The 22,361-nt window shown below is 44.4% G+C and overlaps 1 protein-coding gene across 6 annotated transcripts in view; it reads left to right on the forward strand.

Annotated features, from left to right (window-relative positions):
- The window catches only part of SEC14L1 (SEC14 like lipid binding 1), a 75,937-nt gene that overhangs the window by 13,687 nt on the left and 39,889 nt on the right, over positions 1–22,361 (forward strand). The window contains exon 1 of one of the 6 annotated variants that reach the window (XM_074020659.1): positions 6,966–7,033. The exons of 4 other annotated variants lie outside the window; for them this stretch is intronic. The gene's annotated coding sequence lies outside the window, so the exon portion shown is untranslated. Of the gene's footprint in view, positions 1–6,965; positions 7,034–14,430; positions 14,561–22,361 lie in introns of those variants that run through there. One more of the 6 variants, XM_074020656.1, reaches the window with a different exon arrangement.

Below are 22,361 nucleotides of genomic sequence, written 5' to 3' on the forward strand. Positions count from 1 at the left end.
GGTGTATCAGTAGAGTATCTGAGGTACTGATAAGCATCCAGTTTGTAAATGTCTTGTGTATTTCAGTAGATGGCTGCATCCTTACTTCTTTTCCTTTTAGGTGTGCGGCCTTCCCCTTCTGATTTGGACTTTCTTTATTCCACTTTCTTGCCTTATTAAGGTGCAGACGGACGGTTTGTTCCTTTTCCTCTGCTTTTGCTGTTTGGGGACCCCCAGTTGTATATTTTGCATTTTCTGGCGATAATAGGTGTTTTAATGAGCAGTTAATGCTCTTTGAGGCATAGCTGTCTGGCTCTTAACTGGGCAGCCCCATTTAAACCTGTGGCTTCACCTGTCACTTTGTAAACCAAAGATCTCAAAGCTTTATCTTCACCCGAGATACCCCCCAGGAGCTTCCAAACTCCAAACCATCTGCCTGCTAGACATCTCCATTTCACTGTCCCAGGCAGATTTCATGCCTCTGAAACAGAGCTCATCTCCTCCTGCCTGCGCAGCAAACACACCCCACCAGAAACAAACACCCACCACACCCACCCACCCCAGTAAAAACCGAACCAATAAAACACCACTCGGAAGCTCTCCCTTTCCCCTGAGCTGCTGCTTTAGATGCTCGGCCTCACAGGTACCTTACCCGCAGAGCAGAAACCCAGGCATCCCTGGCAGCCTTCCCTCCTCACCCCTCAGTCTTGGTGGTGCCCAGATGGGAGCTGGCAGAGATGTCTCCTGGATGGGCGCTCTCTTTGCTGTTCTGTAGCCTTGGTGGCTTAGCCCCAGACCACTCCTCCCGACAACAGCCTCTGGACCCTGAGTCTACCCCTCACTCTTCTGCTCTTCCTCGGGGCTGCTGCCAGAGAGGTCAGTGCATTGTAAACCTGACTCTGCTGCCTGCAAGTCTCAAATAATGAAGTGGCTGTACCTCATCTTTATTTATTTATTTTTTAAATTTTTTGAGACAGAATCTCGCTCTGTCGCCCAGCCTGGAATGCAGTGGCACCATCTCAGCTCACTGCAGCCTCCGCCTGCCTCCTGCCTCAGCCTCCCGAGTAGCTGGAATTTCAGGCGTGAACCACTTTGCCCAGTCCATGCACCTCATCTTTGAGATGAGGTTCCCAGCTTAAGCTTGGCTCCCAGAATCCTTTGTCATTGGCCTTCTGCCTGTCCCGGCAGCCTCCTCTCTACGGCCAGGCCTCCACACCCACTGCACAGTCTAATTGTGTCAAATTTCTTGCCGTTTCCTAGGTATACCATTTTTTGTCAGGTCTTGGTGCCTTGACCACATACTTGCCTGGAACACCTCTCCTCCTTTCTCACCGGGCTGGGTCTAGCTGGCCGCGTGCAGCTGCTCCTGGTAGAGAGTCCTTTCTGTGCACTGGCAGCCGCTGTAGGGTCCTGACACTCCACTGGTCTCTCTGCCTCTCTCTGTCACCTTCCCTGCAACTGCCAGTGTTCCCAGGGTGAGAATCAAATCATCGTGCCCTCAAAAACGGATTTCTTGGCCAAGTGCAGTGGCTCACACCTGTAATCCCAGCACTTTGGGAAGCCGAGGCGGGTGGATCACTTGAGGTCAGGAGTTCGAGACCAACCTGGCCAACATGGTGAAACCCCCGTCTCTACTAAAAATACAAAAATTAGCTGGGCGTGGTGGCGCACATCTGTAATCCTAGCTACTGGGGAGACTGAGGCACGAGAATTGCTTGAACCCAGGAGGCTGAGGTTGCAGTGAGCCAGGATCATACCACTGCACTCCAGACTGGACAACAGAGCGAGACTCAGTCTTAAAAAAAAAAAAAATTTCTCTGAAGAGTAGATGGGTCTTGCAGTGTATGTTTTTGTTTCTTGCATCACTTGTACTCTGTCAGTGAAATTTTTTTTTTTTTTTTTTTTTACTCTAATCCCATGACATAATGAAAATTTTGAAAAAAGGCTACATTGGAACATAGTCTTTTGGTCAGGTGTGTTTACTGTTTATGGTTCAAAAGAATCTGATGCAAATCATGTTTTGTGAGTGAAATAGTTCAGTGAACTGAAGCTTATAATCCCTCTAGTTGCCTGAAAAGCGTGTCCTGGTTTATGTGTCACTTAGCGTTTTGAGTGGCTTTTCTCCTGTAGTGATGAATACAAAGTATATACAAAATCCTATTTCTTTGGTTCTCCTATGGAACATAAATTTATTTTAAGTAAAATTCTTGATTCTGGTAGAATGGTAATCTGATTTTAAGATTTCTCCAAATTTAAAACCCAAGAGTTATTACATAATTCTTGTTTTCTTAATTAATAAGTTATTCTATAACGTGAGGTAGGCCTAATCACAAAATGTGTATGTTTCTTTTCTTTTTCCTAGTTTAATGCTTGTGTGTGTATTAAAAAACAAGGCCAGAACTAAAAGCTACAAGTACATATTTTAAGAAGTAAATTGATTTAAGTGGTCAGTGGTATGTTGCAGGATTTATGGCATTAATATTTAGAAAGCTCTTCTCCAAACACCTATTACCTTCATTTGAATTTTCTTCACACAAAGTTGGTTTAGAATGTAAATTCGAAGAGTTCCGAATCCTAATTCTTCACTGAGTCAGAATTCCTGGAGGTGGGTCCCGCAGTCTGTGGCTTTGCAAGCCTTCCAGGTGATTCTGTGCCTCTTCAGCGCGGAGAACCCCTGGTGTGGATTTGCATCATTTGAATTTGTAGTACATGGGACAGGAAGAAAGGAGGGTGGTTTCCATTATAACTTTTTTTTTTTTTTTTTGAGACGGAGTTTTGCTCTGTTGCCCAGGCTGGAGTGCAGTGGCATGATCTCGGCTCACTGCAGCCTCCATCTCCCAGGTTCAAGCGATTCTCCTGCCTCAGCCTCCTGAGTAGCTGGGATTACAGGCATGCACCACCATGCCTGGCTGATTTTTGTATTTTTAGTAGAGACGGGGTTTCACCATGTTGATCAGGCTGGTCCCAAACTCCTGACCTCGTGATCGCCCGCCTTGGCCTCCCAAAGTGCTGGGATTACAGGCATGAGCCACTGCGCCTGGCCATAACTTTTATTTAAAAGTTTTTCAGAGGAATGATTTTTTCAACAGGCTGTATAAATAGGCTCTTATTACATCATGTTTTCATGTGACGGATTTAACATACACTAGAAGGAGACTGCTTTATGTACTTCTCCAAATTGCTGTTCTTGAGTTTATTTAGCGATGTCCACGTTATATTTACAAGCATGTGGGCTGGGCATGAGCCACTGTGCCTGGCCATAACTTTTATTTTTGTGTTTTTAGTAGAGATGGGGTTTCACCATATTGGCCAGACTGGTCTCGAACTCCTGACCTCATAATCCACCCTCCTTGGCCTTCCAGAGTGCTGGGATTACAGGCATGAGCCATCGCGCCTGGCCTGTAACCACTTTTAAGTGCAGAGTTCAGTGGCACTAATTAAATTCACATCGTTGTGCAGCCACCACCACCATCCAGCTCCAGAACTTTCTCATCTCCCCAAACTGAAGCTCTGTCCCCATGAAACACTCATTCCCCATTCTTCCTTTCCCCAGCCCCTGGCAGCCACCATTCTGTCTGTCCCTATAAATTTGACTACTCGGCACCTCTTATGGGTAGAATGACACAGTACTTGACTTTGTGTGTGACTGGGTTTTTTCACTTAGCCTAATGTCTTCAAGGTTCATTTGTGTTTTAGCATGTGCAGAATTCCCTTCCTCTTCAGGGGTGAATCGTACTCAATTGTGTCTGCCACATTCTGCTCATCCATTCACTTATCGATGGACACTGGGTTGTTTCCACCTTTTGGCTGTTGTCTGTATTGTACATTTTTAAAATTTAAATTAATTTTATAGCTTTCTTTCTTTTTTTCTTTCTTTTTTTTTTTTTTTTGAGACAGTCTCACTCTGTTGCCTAGGCTGGAGTGCAGTGGCATGATCTCGGCTCACTGCAACCTCCGCCTCCTGGACTCAAGCAATTCTCGTGCCTCCCGAGTAGCTGGGATTACAAATGTGCACCACCATGCCCAGCTAATTTTTGTAATTTTAGTGGAGATGCGGTTTCACCCTGTCGGCCAGGCTGGTCTAGAATGCCTGGCTTCATGTGATCCGCCCAGCTGTAGTGTTTTTTTGTTTTTTGTTTTTTGTTTTCTGAGGTAGACTCTTACTCTGTCACCCAGGCTGGAGTGCAGTGGCACAATTTCGGCTCACTGCAGCCTCCACCTCCCGGGTTCAAGCAATTCTCCTGCCTCAGCCTCCCAAGTAGCTGGGATTACAGGTGTGAGCCATCACACCTGGCTAATTTTTGCATTTTTAGTATAGATGGGGGTTTGCCCTATTGGCCAGGCTGGTCTCAAACTTCTGACCTCAGGCGATTGGCCTGCCTGGGCTTCCCAAAGTGCTGGGATTACAGGCATGAGCCACCACACCCGGCCTCTTTTCTTTTCTTTTCGAGACAGAGTGTCGCTCTGTTGCCCAGGCTGGAGTACAGTGGCATGATCTCGGCTCACTGCAACCTCAGCCTCCCAGGTTCAAGCGATTCTTCTTCCTCAGCCTCCCAAGTAGTTGGGACTACAGGCGCCTGCCACCAAGCTCGGCTAATTTTTGTATTTTTAGTAGAGACACGGTTTCACCATATTGGCCACACTGGTCTTGAACTCCTGATCTTGTGATACGCCTGCCTTGGCCTCCCAAAGTGCTGGGATTACAGGCATGAGCCACTGTTCCTGGCCCTTGTCTTTTATGTTTGATAGATTCCAGATCCAAAAGACAAGTTCCTTGAGGAATTCAACCACTATTTTATTCCATCTGTTGAAAATACAGCTTTAATTTACATCTCATGATTGCCGTTGTTGTTAATTTTTTAACAAAGAAAGAATAGCGTGTAAAAGCCGTTGTGGAATGATGAGCTGAGTGGTGACTCTCTTAAATAAAAGCGTGAACTCCTGTGTTGAGGGAATGGAGGTGGTAGAGAAGATAGAGAATTCTACAGATGACCCTACCCTGTTAAGTGTTCAAGTCATAGTGTTACTCCTGATTTTCTTTTCTTTGTTCTTCAGAGTGTGATTTAAATTTTAAGTGCTTTAAGGTCTATGAGGTACAACCCGCACAGTAGATATTTAATAAATAGTGAATGATCAATATTTTCCTGGTGGATTAAACCACTCCTATTGGCAGCCTATGACTCTGCGGAGTTATTATTCTGGTTCATGAAACCAGATAATATTTCCATAGCTCATTGCATTCTTTTATGTGGGCAAACACATGGCATCTTTAAAAGCTGACAGCTGCAGTTCCCTAGAACACCAAATGCTTTTCTGAAGTCCATAAATTTCTCTTTTACACTCTGGAAAGTAAAACCGTATTCTGCCAAGTCCAAGCGAATCTGAAGGGGAATATGCACACTGCTATTTTGTTGTTAGAGAGAGATTTATACTCAGTTTGCTCTTTATTAGACCAAAAAAATTTCAGATTAGGAATGGTTTTTGAATATCATGCATATTTTGGTTTCCGTTGGATGCTTTCAGTATCATGTGATTGCTTTAAATGCATGAAAAGCAAAGAGAAATAAAACCTTTCATGGCCCTGTAGACATTCTTGTTTGCCTAGGGCTTAAGCAATTGTGGCATGCAAAGCATTTGACATTCAAGATATATTGACAGAGATCAGGCATCTTAAGTATAAAGATTTTTATCTAAAGATATGTATGCTTCCATTTTTTTCTAACTGGTGTCTTTAATTCTGTAGCGGGGATTGGTTGTCTTTGTACTTTTATTTTGATAATGAAAAACTACATAGGCACGTTGAGATCATCTGTGTAGCATGCTTACAGCTGAGTACCATCAGCACATGCGTGGCTTTTATTTTTTGTGTGCAACAAATAATACTATTTTAATGGGTGAAAGTAAATACAAAAAGAATAGGGATGAAATTACTATGTAAATGATGTATTTGAGCCGACTAGAGACTGGGGTACTTACTTTGCAGATGGGGAGCTGTACAAATATAGATTTAAATAGAGTAAAATGATGAGAGTAGTGACTCATCAGACAGCTTCTGCCCAGTTTGAAAGAAGCTGTGCCCCTCCGGTTCAGTTCCATATTCATTTTGAAGGGGAAATTGGTCTTCGACAAATTGTCATTTTCCCCATTAAGTGTACATCGTTCACATTTTATAATTGCATGAGTTTTTTTGTTTTTGAAACTGTTTGCACCTATTTAAGTAACGTTATAATAAAAATAACTGACCAGTCAAGGTGGCTTACACCTAGAATCCCAATCCTTTGGGAGGCTGAGGCAGGCAGATCACTGGGGGTCAGGAGTTTGAGACCAGTCTGGCTAACATGCTGAAACCCTGTCTGTACTAAAAATACAAAAATTAGCTGGGTGTCGTGGCACCCGCCTGTAATCCCAGCTACTAGGGCGGCTAAGGCGAGAGAATCACTTGAGCCGCGAGGGTGGGGAGTGGTGGAGGTTGCAGTGAGCTGTGATTGTGCCACTGCACTCCAGCCTGGGCAATAAATCGAGACTCTGTCTCAAAAAAATAATAATAATAAAAATAAAAATAACTGGTCAATAGACTGAGTTCTGCAAAGGGAAAAGAATAACTGGTCAACATTAAAGGTTCAAGGAAACATTTCTCATTTAAAAGGAGGGTTTGTGCATTACTCAAGCTTCATAAAGGATTTCTTTGCCATAGAGATTTTGCTTTACTTTCATGAATCCAAATCAGCTAGGTCCTTAAATTTTTTTTTTTTTTTTAAACAGAAGTTAAGGAGGGGAGGGGAATAAACATCCTTGTTATCCTATTTGTGTTTAATGCGAGTGCCTGGTTGACTCAAGTACTGTATTTTAATTTTAATTTGTTTTGTTTTGCTTGCTCCCTCCCTCCCTCCTTCCCTCTCTCCCTCTCTCTCTGTCTCCCTCCCTCTCTCTCTCTCTCTCTTTTCTTCTTTCTTCTTTTTTTTAAACAAACCCTTGTGTCGAGGGCTGACTTTCAATAGATCGCAGTGACGGAGCTGCTCTGCTACGTACGAATCCCCGACCCTGAATTCTGCAGGTCGTCTACGAATGGTTTGGAGCCAGGTTCCCCACGAACAGGGGTGGCCCAACGGGCGAGGGGGCGGCTGCATTTCCCAGGACGAGGGGCTCTCTGCACCGGACCCTGGTCCTGGCACGCGGTGGGGGAGGGACCGGCTGTCCGAGGCCGTTGGAGGCCAATCGAGGCCCTGCGGGCACTGCTGTACCCGTCTGCCTGAGTGGAATTCTGACTTCAAGGCGTTCAGTCATAATCCCACAGATGGTCGCTTCGCCCTATCGGCTCCTTATTGTGGCTCAAGTATTTTAAAATATGGGCAACCCTTCAATGCAAGGAATCAAATTAGTACTGATTTGATAGTCATTTTAACTGAAGTTGATATTGACTGGTAAGGCTGAGATGAGAATGGAAAATAGAAATGACAGTGTCTTCAGTTTCTTCTGGGTGGTATTTACATCTGTGGAAATGAACATGACGTGTATTTTGACTGCATTATTACCATATGGTGGAAAGGTTAAAAAATACGTTGTGGACCAGGCGCGGTGGCTGACGCCTGTAATCCCAGCACTTTGGGAGGCCAGGGCAGGTGGATCACCTGAGGTCGGGGGTTTGAGACCAGCCTGACCAACATGGAGAAACCCCATCTCTACTAAAAATACAAAATGAGCTGGGTGTGGTGGTGCATGCCTGTAATCTCAGCTACTCGGGAGGTTGAGGCAGGAGAATCACTTGAATCAGGGAGGTGGAGGTGTCGGTGAGCCGAGGTGGTGCCATTGCACTCCAGCCAGGGCAACAAGAGCAAAACTCCGTCTCAAAAAAAAAAAAAGTATTGTGAATTCTCATAGTCATGTTTTCTTTTTCATGAAGGATATTTTGGAGTGCTTTGTAGGTGTTGTTACTATCCTCACATAAAACTATATCATATTTTTAACTTTAAAAGTTTAAAGCACTCAAAGCTATTTAGTTTGAGAATATTGGCCATGTACCAGGGAGACGGGAGTTCGGTATGCCATCGGCCAATGGGACAATTCTCCAGCAGCCTCTGCCTCCTGGGCTCTTTGTTATTTTCTGGAGGGGATTGACGTAGCTCCTGCCACTGTGCTTGGTCTGGAGCTTGCAGTGACAACTGAGCCCCTTGAGTTCTGCTCTCAGCAAGTATACAGTCCGTGAAGATCGATGATATGAATTGGACTTACCCTGTCACACCCAACTAAACTAGAGTCGAGAGACCAGGGAAGAAGAAAAGCTGGGACACAGAGCGTCTGCCCCGGCATTATCTTGAAGGCCGGCTGCCAGAATGACCTGCTGTAACTTTAAAACCAGTGTTACCTCCTTGCTGCTGAAATAACTGCTGTGACTCTAAGACTGGTTGTTCTCAGCGCCGTCACTCACTCATCAGTCAGAGCTTGCCAGCTCCCAGAAACTTCACTAGTACCAATGAGTTTTCAAAACAGTATGTCACCTTTCTTGCTTTTCTTTCTTTTGTTTTTCATTCTTGTTTTCCTCCCCTTCCCTCCTCTTTGGTTTTATAGTTTAGCTACGAAGGCCATTTACCAGAGTCAAACTTGTTCTTAACAGGCAGAAGTTTTAAGTTCATTCAGAGAGTCCCTCAGACCCTTCTGAGCCTGTTCACATGCAGAGAGTAGATGCTGTCACCAGGTTCTTCGTGTCACGCATTCACATGGATATTCAGTCTTCATATGCTGTCCAGTTTCTTTAAGATCAAAGGAGCGACTCGCAGCAGGGCCTCGTAGATGAGTGACATTTCTCTTTCTCATTAAACCCCCAACCTTCTGTTTTTTCTTCAAACATACCGAAGAGCACCCTGGTCTCTCTCTATGCCCCAACTTGCAATTCTCTTTTCCCAAATGAAACTGTTTTAGGGATTCAGCTCTTTATTTTTATTTGACCTTGACAAGCCCAGGGTGAAGATGATACTCCTTGGCCTGCAGAGGAGCCTGGGCTCCTGGGTGGCAGCCAGAGATCTTGCCACTGAACCGCAATTTGCAAAATACTTAACATACAAGAGGTCTAGGAACAGCATTTAGAGAGTGCTTGTGTGGCAGTATCTCATTTATTGCCCACACTTACTTTGTGGGTAGGCTCTTTTATCCCACTTTACAAGTGAAGAAACAGGTTGAAATCGGTTACCAAGTGATTGCCCTGACCTGGCTGCCTCACCTGCTGACAGTGGTATGGGCTGACCGGGTGCCGTGCCCCTGAGCAGGCAGGGCGCCTGTGCCTATCTGGAGGCCATCAGCCCACAGCGCTCAGGAACTTGGCTTTCGTAATTCCTAATGGGGCCAGTTTGCAGTCTTTGCTTTAAAAGACCTCTCTGGGAGTCACTCTGAACCAATTCTGGTTTGAGGGGGGACTGCCCAATTTGGTCAATTAAACTCAATTTTTGAAAAACCTCCCTATTTCCCACCACCTCTTCTCCCTTTTGCTCTGTCTGGTCTGATCTGTCTCCTTGCTGGGCAGTAACCCTTTTTCCCAGCGCTCCATCTTTGTTGGTGGCTTTCATTCTGTTTACTTGGACAGGAGGCCTTTGTTTCCCGGTTGTTCAGCTGGGATCCAAATCAAGGTCCATTGACACGAGAGCCCAGGCTCTAATTTGCTCTGCCGTATGCCTCCCCGGTTTGTGTCTTAGTCCTAGAATGACAGTGCTGGAGGAGTGGAGGGAAAGGACACTTGGATAGCCGGGCAGACATGATAATTGGGTGGGTGTGGGTGAGGGTGGTGGTGGGGAGTGGGAGGAAGTTGCTAGGAAAGCTGGGCTTAAAATAGCTGAAGGCCGTAGATACTGGTGCAGTGTGGAGTCTGGCAGATAATTGTGTGGCGGAGAAAGCTTTTGTCCTGAGGATAGTAGATGACCTCCCAGAACTGTGGGAATAACAGTCTCATGTTTACATTTATTCAGGCCACAATGGAGCTGAGCAATTCGCTTCCTGACATGCAATCTTTCTTTTCCAAGTAGATCGGGTTTCCTTATTCTGTGGAAAACGTTAATGCCATTAGAAGCCAGATTCAGGGCTACCTGTAACGGAAACCTCTGCAGAGAACATCCTGTTACTCAGTACCCCTTCTCCTTCATTTGTTTTATGAAAGTTCCCTTTCCACTTGACTGATATTTATCTTCAGGGCCATGTTTTCTCCTGTCAACCAAATATAGTATACTGTAGCTAATCAGTGAATTAGATAACTAAATTCATATATTTCCTCTGTATTTTCTCTATTCTGTGAACCCCGAATATCTGAGACAGGTCTTCATTAATTTAGAAAGTTTATTTTGCCAAGGTTGAGGACGTGCACCTTTTACGCTGCAGCCTCAGGAGGTCCTGACAACATGTGTCCAAGGTGGTCAGGGCACAGCTTGGTTTTATATATCGTAGGGAGACGTGAGACCTCAATCAACATATGTAAGATGTACATTGGTTCTGTCCAGAAAGGCGGGACAACTCGAAGCAGGGAGGGGTCTCCAGGTGGCAGGTAGGTAAGAGAGGCAGCCAGAAGCATTTAGCATTTTTCTCAGTGAGTAGAGGGGTGGCTTTGAGTGGAGTGGAAGCGGGTTTGCCTCCTAGCTTGACTTTTCCTTTTAGCTTAGTGATTTGGGGGCCCCAAGATTTATTTTCCTTTCACAATTTATATTATAAAGGGAGCGTGTTATTCTCAGTGCCTGAACTGAAGTATGATCATTTTTTTGCCATTATCTTCCTTTGGCCTTTTCTTTTCTCTGTGGAAGGCAGGAGACCTAATATGCTGTTATTTATACCTAGTTCCTTTTTTTAGTCAGCTAATTATATACTTAAAATAACTGGTTTCTAACAAAGTCTTGTGAGATTTACATCTTGTATTTTTAGGGTCTCGAGTGAGATAATTATTTTAGTGTGGTGAACACATGGGTTTTATTTGGTGCATTTCAAAGTTTAGTGGAAAAGATAAATGTCCAATGAAAATATTTAGTGTTTTAAGCTGTTTGCATTCAGAAGGTCCCCCTCCTCATCTTGTGCAGAGCTCAGCTGGTTCCTGGACTGTGGGCCTAACAGCGGCTTTACTTCGTTGCCAGTAGTATCTTCCTCCTTGAGAGGTCCATGTGCCGCATGAAACAGTAGCCATACTTATTGAGTATTGTACTTACTCTTTTGTTTGTTTGTTTTTGAGATGAGATCTTGCTATGTTGCCCAGGCTGGTCTTGAACTCCTGGGCTCAAGTGATCCTCCCACCTTGGCCTCCCAAATTGCTGGGATTACAGGCCTGAGCCCTCGTGCCCGTCCCCATACTTGTTCTGTGTCAGGGCCTGCCAAACACTTTGTTTTCTTATTTAATCTTTCAACAATGCTGTAAGTTGAAGAAGATGAAGAAATTAAAGCTTAATGAAATTAAATAGCCTCCCCAAGGACCACTTTTAATGGTGGAACTGGGATTTGAAGCCAGATCTGCCTCTTCTAAAGCCTGTGCTCTGAAATAGAATGGTAACTGGAGTGGGGTAGACTTGGGTTCAAATCCTCTCAGCCTCTGATTTCTCATTTTAAAATGGGAGAAATACTTATTTCATGGAAAGATTATACCTATTAAGGGCCGGGTGCGGTGGCTCATGCCTGTAATCCCAGCACTTTGGGAGGCTGAGGCAGGTGGATCACTTGAGGTCAGCCTCGCCAACATGGTGAATACCCATCTCTACTAAAAATACAAAAATTAGCCAGGCTGGGTGGCAAGCACCTATAGTCCCAGCTACTTGAGAGACTGAGGCAGGAGCATGGCTTGAACCCGGGAGGTGGAGGTTGCAGTGAGCGAAGATAGTGCCATTGCATCGCAGTCTGGATGACAGAACAAGACTCGGTCTCAAAAACAAAAAACAAAAAAATGAAGATTATACCTATTAAATGCAGTAATCTTTGTGAAGCTGGTTAGGGTGCATGCGTGACTAGGCTCTCCATGTACACACGTTGGTTTGATCATCTCTCTGATGTGTCTCCCCAGATGAAAGCTCTTCCCAGATAGGGCCTTTGTCTTGTGTTCGTGTGTCCTCAGCACTGTGCCTGTTGGAGAAGGGAGTGAATGTTGAATCAGTAATGTTAGAAACTTTTCTAGGTTCTTAAAAGAAGCTTATCTTTCTGCTTTCTTTTCTTTTTCCTTTTCTTTTTTGAGACAGAGTTTCCCTCTGTTACCCAGGCCAGAGGACAGTGGTGCGACTGCTGCAATCTCCACCTCCCAGGTTGAGGCGATTCTCAGCCACTTGAGTAGCTGGGATTACAAGCACGCAGTACCACACCCAGCTAATTTTTGTATTTTTTGCAGAGAAGGGGATTCGCCATGTTGGCCAGGCTGGTCTCAAACTCCTGGCCTCAAGTGATCCACCCACCTTGGCCTCTTGAAATGCTAGAATTACAGGCGTGAGCCACTGCGCCTGGCCAGTTTTCTTACACCATGAGCACAATAGGTTTTTACCTTTGGCCAATGTGTTACTTGATTGCTTTTGTTTCTTTTTATCATATTTAATAGAGTTTATTTTTTAGAGCAATTACAGGTATACAGAAAATTGAGCAACTAGTACAGAGAATTTCCATATACCTTCTCCTTCTGCCTTACACATTTCCCTATTATTAACATCTTGTGTGGTATTGATGCAGGATTTTTTGCTCCTTAGCTAGGTCTGGGTTCTTGTCTCATGACCAGGAAGAAGTAGGCACGTGGACACTCGAGTGAACAAGGCGGGAAGTTTTATTGAGTGATGAAACAGTTTTTAGTGGGGAGGGGACACGGGGTAGTCCCCTTACCCAAAGGCAAGAGTGTTCCTTGTGTTGGGAACAAGTAAGCGTGCTGGAGAGAAAAACCAGCATTGAGACAAAGGATTTCTCAGCAGGGCAATTTACTTCTGCAGAAAGGTGCCACCTGTTAACGACCGCAAGAGCGCACCGAACAAAGGAGGGAACGGGTTTTTATCCCTAATGCAGTTCCTGTCCCTGTGTCCTTCCCCTACTGGCTAGGGTTGGACTGTACAATCTAAACTGATCCCAGTTGGCTAAGACTTAAACTTTTTCTAATAGGTAAATGCATGATTTGTAAGAGAAGGGGGGGTAGGAATGGTCTGTCCGTTACAGTACAAGGCATGTCTGGATATGTCTGAGTGTGTCATGGCACAACAAGAGCAGGAGGATTGTTTGGAGACCAGAAACAAGGGAGTGTAAGGAGGTTGGGCTTCTGAACAAAGAACAAGGACATTACACAATTAAACCCTTTGAAGAGGAATTCATCATCTCTGGCAGTTTCCCCCTTTGTCTTTTGATAATTCTTTCTCTTCAAATTTTTTCTAACATGATTTGGCTCTGCTGTTCTTCTGGATCACCTAGGAACAAGAGCCTATTTGAGTATAGAGGAGGAGAGGTGGGGAGGTTTTGTGAGAGCTGTGTCTTTTCTTTTCTTTTCTTTTCTTTTCTTTTCTTTTCTTTTTTTGAGACAGAGTCTCACTCTTTCGCCCAGGCTGGAGTGCAGTGGTGCGATATCGGCTCACTCCTAGCTCCACCTCCTGGGTTCACACCATTCTTTTGCCTCAGCCTCCCGAGTAGCTGGGACTACAGGCGCCTGCCACCGTGCCCGGCTAATTTATTGTATTTTTAGTAGAAACGGGGTTTCACCGTGTTAACCAGGATGGTCTCAATCTCCTGACCTCGTGATCTGCCCGCCTCGGCCTCCCAAAGTGCTTCGATTACAGACATGAGCCACTGCGCCCGGCCTGTGAGAGCTGTTCCTATAAGTCTTTGCATTAACCCATGGATACAGGGCATGATGCAGCATCCTGCAAGAATGAGTACACCTGTAACAATTGCAAGAGAGGTTAATACTGAAGTCATAAACCCTTTTTGTTTACCAAACCACTTTTCCATGAGACTTGTGAAGGGGTCGTTTATTCTGGAATTTTTGGCTAACTTATCTGATAGAGAGGTAAGGTCTTGTAAAGCCTTCGTAATTGTTCCATTGGGAGCTGTGTTGTTAAGGATGAAAGTACAGCATTGGACTCCAATCATGACACAGGCTTCGCCTTTTTTTTTGCTAACATTGTGTTAAGGGCTATTCTGTTTTCCCAGGCCATTTGGCTGGTGGGGCCTAATTGTTCCGCTGTCCCTTTAATGGCATCTTTTGTGTAATTGACAAACCGCTGTTGATTATAGTAAATGTAATTTATCCAATCTACATTTTTGTTTATAGTTGACCACCAGAACAGTGAAGATTTGAATCTGAATCCTGCAGCTATTTGGTTTCGGGCTTTAAATTTATCTGGTACCCCTCCTGGGATCCCAATAGCATCTATATAAATGTGAGGGTTAAAAGACCCATGAGGGGCAACCCCCCCTTTTTTGTCTTTTTTTTTTTTTTTTTTTTTTTTTTAATCCTCTGTCCTGTTATGTTTTTAGAATGCCAGAGTGAAAGGGATGGCCAGTTGGACTAGGGCTCAAGTGCTGCTCCAGTTTCTAGGCAGAGTGCCTAACAGTAGTTTGCCACAGTACCGCTATACATTTGCTCGAGAATGGACAAAAGGCAGCTTGACTGGTAAGCTCTTGGGAAGGCTTGGTTTCACTGCACCCTTTTAGGTCTCTGAGGGACGTTAATCTTTCCCCTGCCATGAGAGACAGAGGTAAAATTAACATCAGAAGCTGGAGGCCGGATGGCCCTTGGGGGCTGACCTGCAGGGCCTTTAACTTGGGGGAATAGCAGTGAGAGAGTCTTGTATGCCTCATTGCCCCAGTTTCGTCATGGGGTACAGAAAGAACAGCTGTTTGATTGGAAGAGGGTTTAGAAGGAGAAGAAGGTGAAGGGGGTGGAGGAGTAATGAAGCACATTTCAAAGAATCCTGTGGGGTCCTTTCCAGGAATATTAGCTCCTAGGCCATAGAAATGACCTAGAGTGGGGTTGGTGTCAGTAGAAGTGGGGACATTAATAGAGATTTGCACAGGGTTACACTGTTGGAGTTGACAAGTGGCGGGGGTTGTACCTTTGGTAAAGTGAATATAAGGTTTTAGAGAGGTACAACCTATTGAGGAGGTCCAGCCTCGATACTTGGTGGTCTACATTACATCTCCCCAAGTATCACAGAACCACCAGTTATAGGATCAGGCTCAGTCTGTGCAAAAGTCAGTTCTACAGGCAGTTTTATTTATCCTGGAAGGGCAAAGGTACTTTTCTGAAGAGGCCAGCTTTGGAGATCCCCGCAAGGCATAACAAGACAAGCGTTAAAAGTAATGGTTTGAGGGGAGCTAGATCTGGTTATATTAATAATAAGATGTGAGGTAGCTGGGGAAAGGAAGATAAGGAGGAAGAGACAGATTAAACTTTCTTTTTTAATGTTACTCTGTTTGGGGTGGGTCCTGGAACCGTAGTGCATGACTCTGGAGAGGATGGTGCTCTTTTGACTTGGGTGTGATGAGTCCAACCTTTTTTGGTGGTCCTGACTGCCATTTCAGATGTTAGAAGTACTAAATAAGGTCCTTCCTGAGTAGGTTCGAGTTTTTCTCCTTTCCAACTTCTGACGAGGACGTAATCCCTGGGCGGGTGATGATGGACTGGAAATTCAAGGGGTGGAGTTGTGCTAAAAGGCCTTAAGTCCTAAGAGGAAAAGGTGGAAGACAAACCTGATACATAGTTTTTGAGAAATTGATCCTTTGTTTCAAAAGTGGGAATGTCAATATTAGAGTTTAAGTAAGGCAGTCCATAAAGCATTTCATAAGGGGAGAGGCCAGTGCCCTTTTGGGGGGCTGTTTGGACTCTGAACAGGGCAATAGGAAGACATTTTGTCCAAGGTAGGTGAGTTTTTAAAATTAATTGGGTTAAATGATTTTTTAAAGCTTGGTTCATTCTTTCTACTTTTCCTGATGAGGTTGGATGCATTGGTATATGATATTCCCGTTTTATTCCTAGTGTTTGAGTGAGTCCTTTAATAATGAGGGCAGTAAAATGGGTTCTATTGTCTGAATCAGTGTTTTCTGTAATTCCAAACCTTGGTATAATTTGTTTTAATAAGTTTTAACTACATTTTTAGCTGTTATGTTTGGGAAAGGGATGGCCTCTACCCAGTGGGTGAGATGATCTGCTATTACTAATAAATAGTTAAGATGGCCTACTGGGGGCATTTCAGTATAATGAATTTGAATTTTTTGGAATGGCCTTAACTCTGGGTTTTTTCCCCCAAGGGGATGCCTCTTATTTGTTGATTTATTACTTTTTTTTTTTTTTGCATATTATACAACTGTCCACAATTTGCCTAGCAAGGGTATAGATTTCTATATACCCATAAACTCTGAGAGTGGCATCACACATAGCCTGGGGACCTCAGTGAGTTCCTTGATGGAGTTGAGACAACATATCTCTTTTGAGAGGTTTAGACAACATTTCCCTCCCATCTGGTAATATTTATTTTTCTTCTGAGCTTTCTTTGGCTCCTATTTCCTTTAACTTTTCTTGTTCATTATGGGAAAGGATGGGGACCGCGGCTGGGGGAGGGAGACAAGGAGTTAAATGGAAAATGGGTTCCCGCTGGGGAAGAGGCAGCTTGCTCGGCTATTTGGTCAGCAAGATTATTCCCTCGGCTTCCAAAGGAAAGATTTCTTTGATGCCCTGGGACATGAACAACAGCTATTTCTTCTGGCAACTGTAGATTTTCTAATACTTGAATTATTATGTCCCTATGGACTAAGTTTTGGCCTTTACTGTTAATGAGGCCTTGCTCTGTTAAAATTTTTGCAAAGGTGTGGACCACTCCAAAAGCATACTTGGAGTCTGTATAAATAGTTCCTTCCTGGTTTTGCAGAAATTTTAAGACTTGATTTAATGCACACAACTCACATGTTTGTGCAGACCAGTTATTAGATAATCTTCCTAATTTTATTTCTGTGGGGGTATCTTCATTTACTACTGAGTACCCGTTACGCCTTTTTTCTTTTATTACTTGCCTCGATTTCCTTCTTTTGACCATACATCTGAATGGATGTACCCTTTATGGAGGGTAGTGAGCAAATTTAGGGAGGGGAGGAATTTTTCTTGATTAACATAGAGGCCTAGATTTAATTTTAGCTTTAAATCTCTTCCCTAATAGTTGTTCCTGCCTCCGGGATTAACAGAAGTGTAATATTTACTGTGTGGTCCTTATATTTAATTTCTGTTTCTTCTAAGATTTTTGCTAAACCCCTCTTCTTTTACTCCCGAAATAAAAAGTTTTTCCCGTGAACAAGTTACATCGGGGAAGATAACAAACTGAGGAGTGAGCAGCTCCTGAATCAAGGAAAAAGGTGATAAGCTCAGGTTTGGGTCCCACCTCTAAATTTATCAAGGGCTCTTGGTGGGACTTGAGGTCAAAAGAGTAGAGCCCCTGACCTCCTGTTCTTCCCTGAAGGTCATGAGTGGAATTTCTTTCTCTTTTTCCCATTTGGGACGTTCCTTTTTAAAGTGGCCTATTTTTCCACACTTGAAACATTCGTTTTGCCCTTTTTTCCCTCCTACTTTTGGGTTCTTTGGCTGTGCTGTTTCGTAGCTTTTATATGGCCTGGAAAGTGGGGGCTTAATTTCTTTATAGGTTTTGGCCCCTGAGTGTTCTGTTGTGGGGTGGATAGCATGATCCTTGCCTTTTGCTCTTTCTTTTCCTTGTCTCTTCGTACGTACACCTTTTGAGCTTCTCTCAAAAGCTAGTCTATAGCTTTATCTTTCTAGTTCTCCATTTTCTATAACTTTTTTTGGTGATGTCTGGCCAACTATTGGTAACAAAATGGAGCTTTAACACACTTCTAAGTCTAGACCTGAATATTTCCTCATTTGCTCCTTGAGCCTTTCTAAGAACTCTGTAGGTCCTTCATCCTTCCCTTGTTGTATGTGAAAAGCTTTGGTAATGCTTTGGGTGCGGAGTACAGATTTTTGAATTCCTTTAATTATCAGTTCTCTAAGGTCTTACGTATTTCTTCAGTGGGCTGCATTGTTATTATCCCATTGAGGATCTGTGGCTGCAAATTTTTGTTCAGCTGCTGGGACATTCTGACCTGAGGGATGCTGACGTTCCCAAATTGTCATAGCAGCCCTGTGAATCATGCTCCTGTCTTCTGAAGAGAGAATACATAGGATAGACATTAGCTCAGCCTAAGTATATATCTGGGAGTCCAAGAAATTGATTAATCTGGTCAGCCACTCTATAAGGGTCACTTAAGAGTGGTTTGAGCTCCCTCTTTAGGTTTCAGATGTCTGAGCTAGTTAATGGAGCATTTACAAAGCCAGCGCAGCCTCCTCTGAGGGGCACTTCCCTTAAGGGGAAGAGAGTTGGAGCTGACTCTTTGGAAGTGGTGGGGAAAGGGAAGTTTTGAATATCCTCTCTACATTGTTCTATCTCACGTGGAAGCCTTCCTGGGGGAGGGCCCTCAGGCTGGGAATGATTCCAAGAGTTAGGATTATAAAGAGGGGGCACAATGTGAGTCGGGGGAAGGGTTCGGAGCGGCTGCCTGAGGGGGAGGGAGGTGAGAGGTATCTGGCTGAAGTAGATGGTCTGAAGGATCCCATGTGGGTTGCTTAGGGGTGGGGGCCTTAGTTTCTATAGGGGAAGTAGTTTCTGGCTTATTCTTACTGGCTTTGAAGGGGTAGAGGAGGACAGGCCCCTGCCGTCAGCACAGGGCATAGTGTGTCTCCTCCTGAGAGACAGGACTCTTGTTATTTACATACTCTATTAAAAGCTGACAAATCCAATCCTCGTTTGACCCAAACTGTGGCCGGAAAACTGATGGTTCGAGGATAGTTTCCTTAGTTCAAATAAAACAACAATATTTTATCATTTGTTGCTTCTTATTTTTAGTCCTTTCATTATCTTTACAGTATTTTAGCATGAGACCTAAGGGACTATCGGGGAATTCTGTTGTCTTGCTTGGGGTATTTCCCATACTGGAGAAGGTGTTTTCTTGAGTTTGCAGGGCTCAACCTCTCTTACTAGAGATTTCTTGCACTGTTTCTTTCTTTCTTTTTTTTTTTTAAAGATGGAGTCTTGCTTTGTCGCCCAGGCTGGAGTGCAATGGCACAATCTCTGCTCACCTAGCTAATTTTTTTTTTTTTTTTTTTTGTAGTGGAGTCGGGGTTTCACCATGTTGGCCAGGCTGGTCTTGAACTCCTGACCTTGTGATCTGCCCATCTCAGCCTCCCAAAGTGCTGGGATTACAGGTGTGAGCCACTGCGCCCGGCCTCTTGCACTCTTTCTTTAGAGGCTCAACCCCCTTTACTTGAGATTTCTTGCACTCTTTTGCTTCCACTTATTCCTTCTCTGGTTGCTTCCTCTGAGGGAATTTTCAGGTCCCTCTTAGCATTGGCGGTTCAGTATAATCCCCTGACAGGCAAGACAGGCAAGCCACCCTAAGCCATATGAGGTGACCATGGAACTGCAGATCCAGACTCCACACTCGCTTTGCACTCAGTTGTGTGTCTCATTCACACACTTTTTCAACCTTCAGGATGTCCCGACCACCAAGGAAATACTTATTGCCCTTGTGGTTCTTCTGACCTTTGTTTATGCGCAGAGTTACCTGGTCGCTGTGGTATTTGTAGGCCTTTTTCTCCTGCGTTGCCGAGAGTCTGGGTTTATTTGTCACACCAGGTGCGTCTCAATCCCTAACCCTTGAGGCCACCACAGCAAGGCAGTGGGACGCGTCTCCTCATGAGTGGGGACTGAAGACCCTTCCCCAGAGGAGAATGAGAATCCTGGACAGGCCCCCAGATTGTTGGGAACAAGTAAGCGGTGCTGAAGAGAAAAACTAGCACTGAGACAAAGGATTTCTCAGCAAGGCAATTTACTTCTGCAGAAAGATGCTGCCTGCGTCTTTTCCGACCGCAAGAGCACCCTGAACAAAGGAGGGAAGGGGTTTTTATCCCTAACACAGTTCCTGTCCTTGTATCCTTCCTGTGTTGGCTAGGGTTGGACCGTACAGTCTAAACTGATCCCAGTTGGCTGAGACTTAAACTTTTTTGAATAGGATAAACACGTGATTTGTAAGAGAAGGAGGGGGTAAGAGTAGTCTTGTCTGTTACAGTACAAGGCATGTCCAGACTTGTCTGAGCATGTCCAGGCACAACAGGAGCAGGAGGGTTGTTTGCAGGCCAGAAACAAGGGAGTATAAGGAGGTTGGGCTTCTGAACAAAGAACAAGGACATTACACAGTTAAACCCTTTGAAGAGGAATTAATCATCTCTGGCATTAGTATTGTTGCAGGATTCAGGAGGATGAGAGAGAGACCTCGGGTTAAAACGGGAGGATCTTTTATTGAGTGCACTCAGGCCCAGCAGATTCACATCCAAAGATTGGGCTTGGAACAAAGACAGCACTTGACTTTTATACACACTTCACAAAAGGGGGTGGGCTAGCTTGAAGCAAGTGCATAGTGGTGTGAAAGCAGGGATACAGAGGCAGGACAAAGACAGTTAATTCAATTGTAACAGGTTCATAACTCAGGATTGCACATCCCTGTTGCTGTGCAACCCAGATGTCTGTTATCTGCGTTTGCCTGGGCATGGGCTTATCATATAACCTTCATTGTGGTGCCCGGGCAGCTGTAATTCAGGCCTACTCAGGCTTCTCATGACCTTCGTTGTATTTCTTAGATAAAACAGAATACTTGAAGTCACTAGTTACAGAGAACAGGAATCCATAAACTCATTGTATAAAACAAAGAAAAAGTTTTTTCTTCTTCTCCCTGTGTTGGGGGAGTGCTGGAAAAGTCTCCAGAGCACATTAAGATAATATTATCAAGAGTTTTCCTGGGTCTGGGCTGTGCCTGTTGCTACCTCTGGGACAAGTCAGCCTAATACAGGAAAAGTTATTTCTCTTTCTTTTAGATTTTATTTTTCTTTAATTTCCCACCTCAGTATAGGTGAGCCCAGAGCTTTTTATGGGCTCAGAATAAGGAGTGTGTGCTGATTGGTTTGTGAATATGCATAAAAGGTTAAAGAGAAGACATCACTCAAAGGTGGGCATGATAGTGTAGAAAACCAATTAGGAGGCTGGGCGTGGTGGCTCACGCCTGTAATCCCAGCACTTTGGGAGGCCAGGGTAGGTGGATCACTTGAGATCAGGAGTCTGAGACCAGCCTGATCAACATGGTGAAACCCTGTCTCTACTAAAAAGGCAAAAATTAGCTGGGCGTGGTGGTGCACACCTGTCATCCCAGCTACTCAGGAGGCTGAGGCGGGAGAATCACTCGAAACCGGGAGGCAGAGGTTGCAGTGAGCCAAGATCGTGCCATTGCACTCCAGCCTGGGCAACAAGAGCTAAACTCAGTCTTGAAAAAAGAAAGAAAGACAGAGAGAGAGAGAAAAGAAAGAAAGAAAGAAAAGAAAGAAGGGAGGGAGGGAAGGAAGGGAAGAAAGGGGAGGAAGGGGAGGAAGGGGAGGAAAGGGAGGGAGGGAGACCAATTAGGGAAAGGGTAGGTATATGTAAAATAGGTGAAGGATTGGGATCAATCAGAGGAAACTGTGCCAAACGAGAAGGTGGGTTCTCAGTCGCATCTGAGGATTTACCGAAGACTCTCTCCAGACTGAAGGTTGAATTTCACTGGGGACCTGCTCCTGTCTGCCTAGGCATTTGTCTGCCTCGTGCCTCTATCAGTATGTTTGTTAAAGTTGATGAACTAATATTGATAACATTATTTTTTCCCCACTGGATGTCTCTTACACAATAATTGTGGTTTTTTGTTTGTTTGTTTGTTCATTTGTTTTTGAGACAGAGTCTTGCTTTGTTGTCCAGGCTGGAGTGCAGTGGTGCAGTCTTGGCTCACTGCATCCTCTGCCTCCCAAGTTCAAGCGATTCTCCTGCCTCAGCCTTATGAGTAGCTGAGATTACAGGCGCCTGCCACCATGCCCGGCTAATTTTTGTATTTTTAGTAGAGACGGAGTTTCTCCATGTTGGTCAGGGTGGTCTCAAACTCCTGACCTCAGGTGATCCGCCCACCTCGGCCTCCCAGAGTGCTGGGATTCCAGGCATGAGCCCCCGTGCCTGGCCAATTATGTTATTTTTAACTAGAATCTGTAGTTTATATCTAGGTTCACTCTGTGTTGTACATGTCTTTGGATTTTGACAATATACACCATTACACATCCTTAGAAATACTTCTGGTTATTTAAGAATGAAGCAAAGACATTTTTTCTTCAACTTAAGTTTATTAGGTTTTCAAATGGTTACTAAGTTATTAGGACATAAATGCTTTTTAAATTGTTTGGACCTAATAATAAATGGTACATTTTTTTAGCCTTGAGCCACCATGGAAGTTACTGAGACATCAAGGAACACATGTGACCGTGCTGAAGGACAAATGTACCCAGACGAGCCGGTCAGGAATGTCTG

Source organism: Macaca fascicularis, chromosome 16 (assembly GCF_037993035.2).
Source record: "Macaca fascicularis isolate 582-1 chromosome 16, T2T-MFA8v1.1".
Classification (NCBI taxonomy): Eukaryota; Metazoa; Chordata; class Mammalia; order Primates; family Cercopithecidae; genus Macaca; species Macaca fascicularis.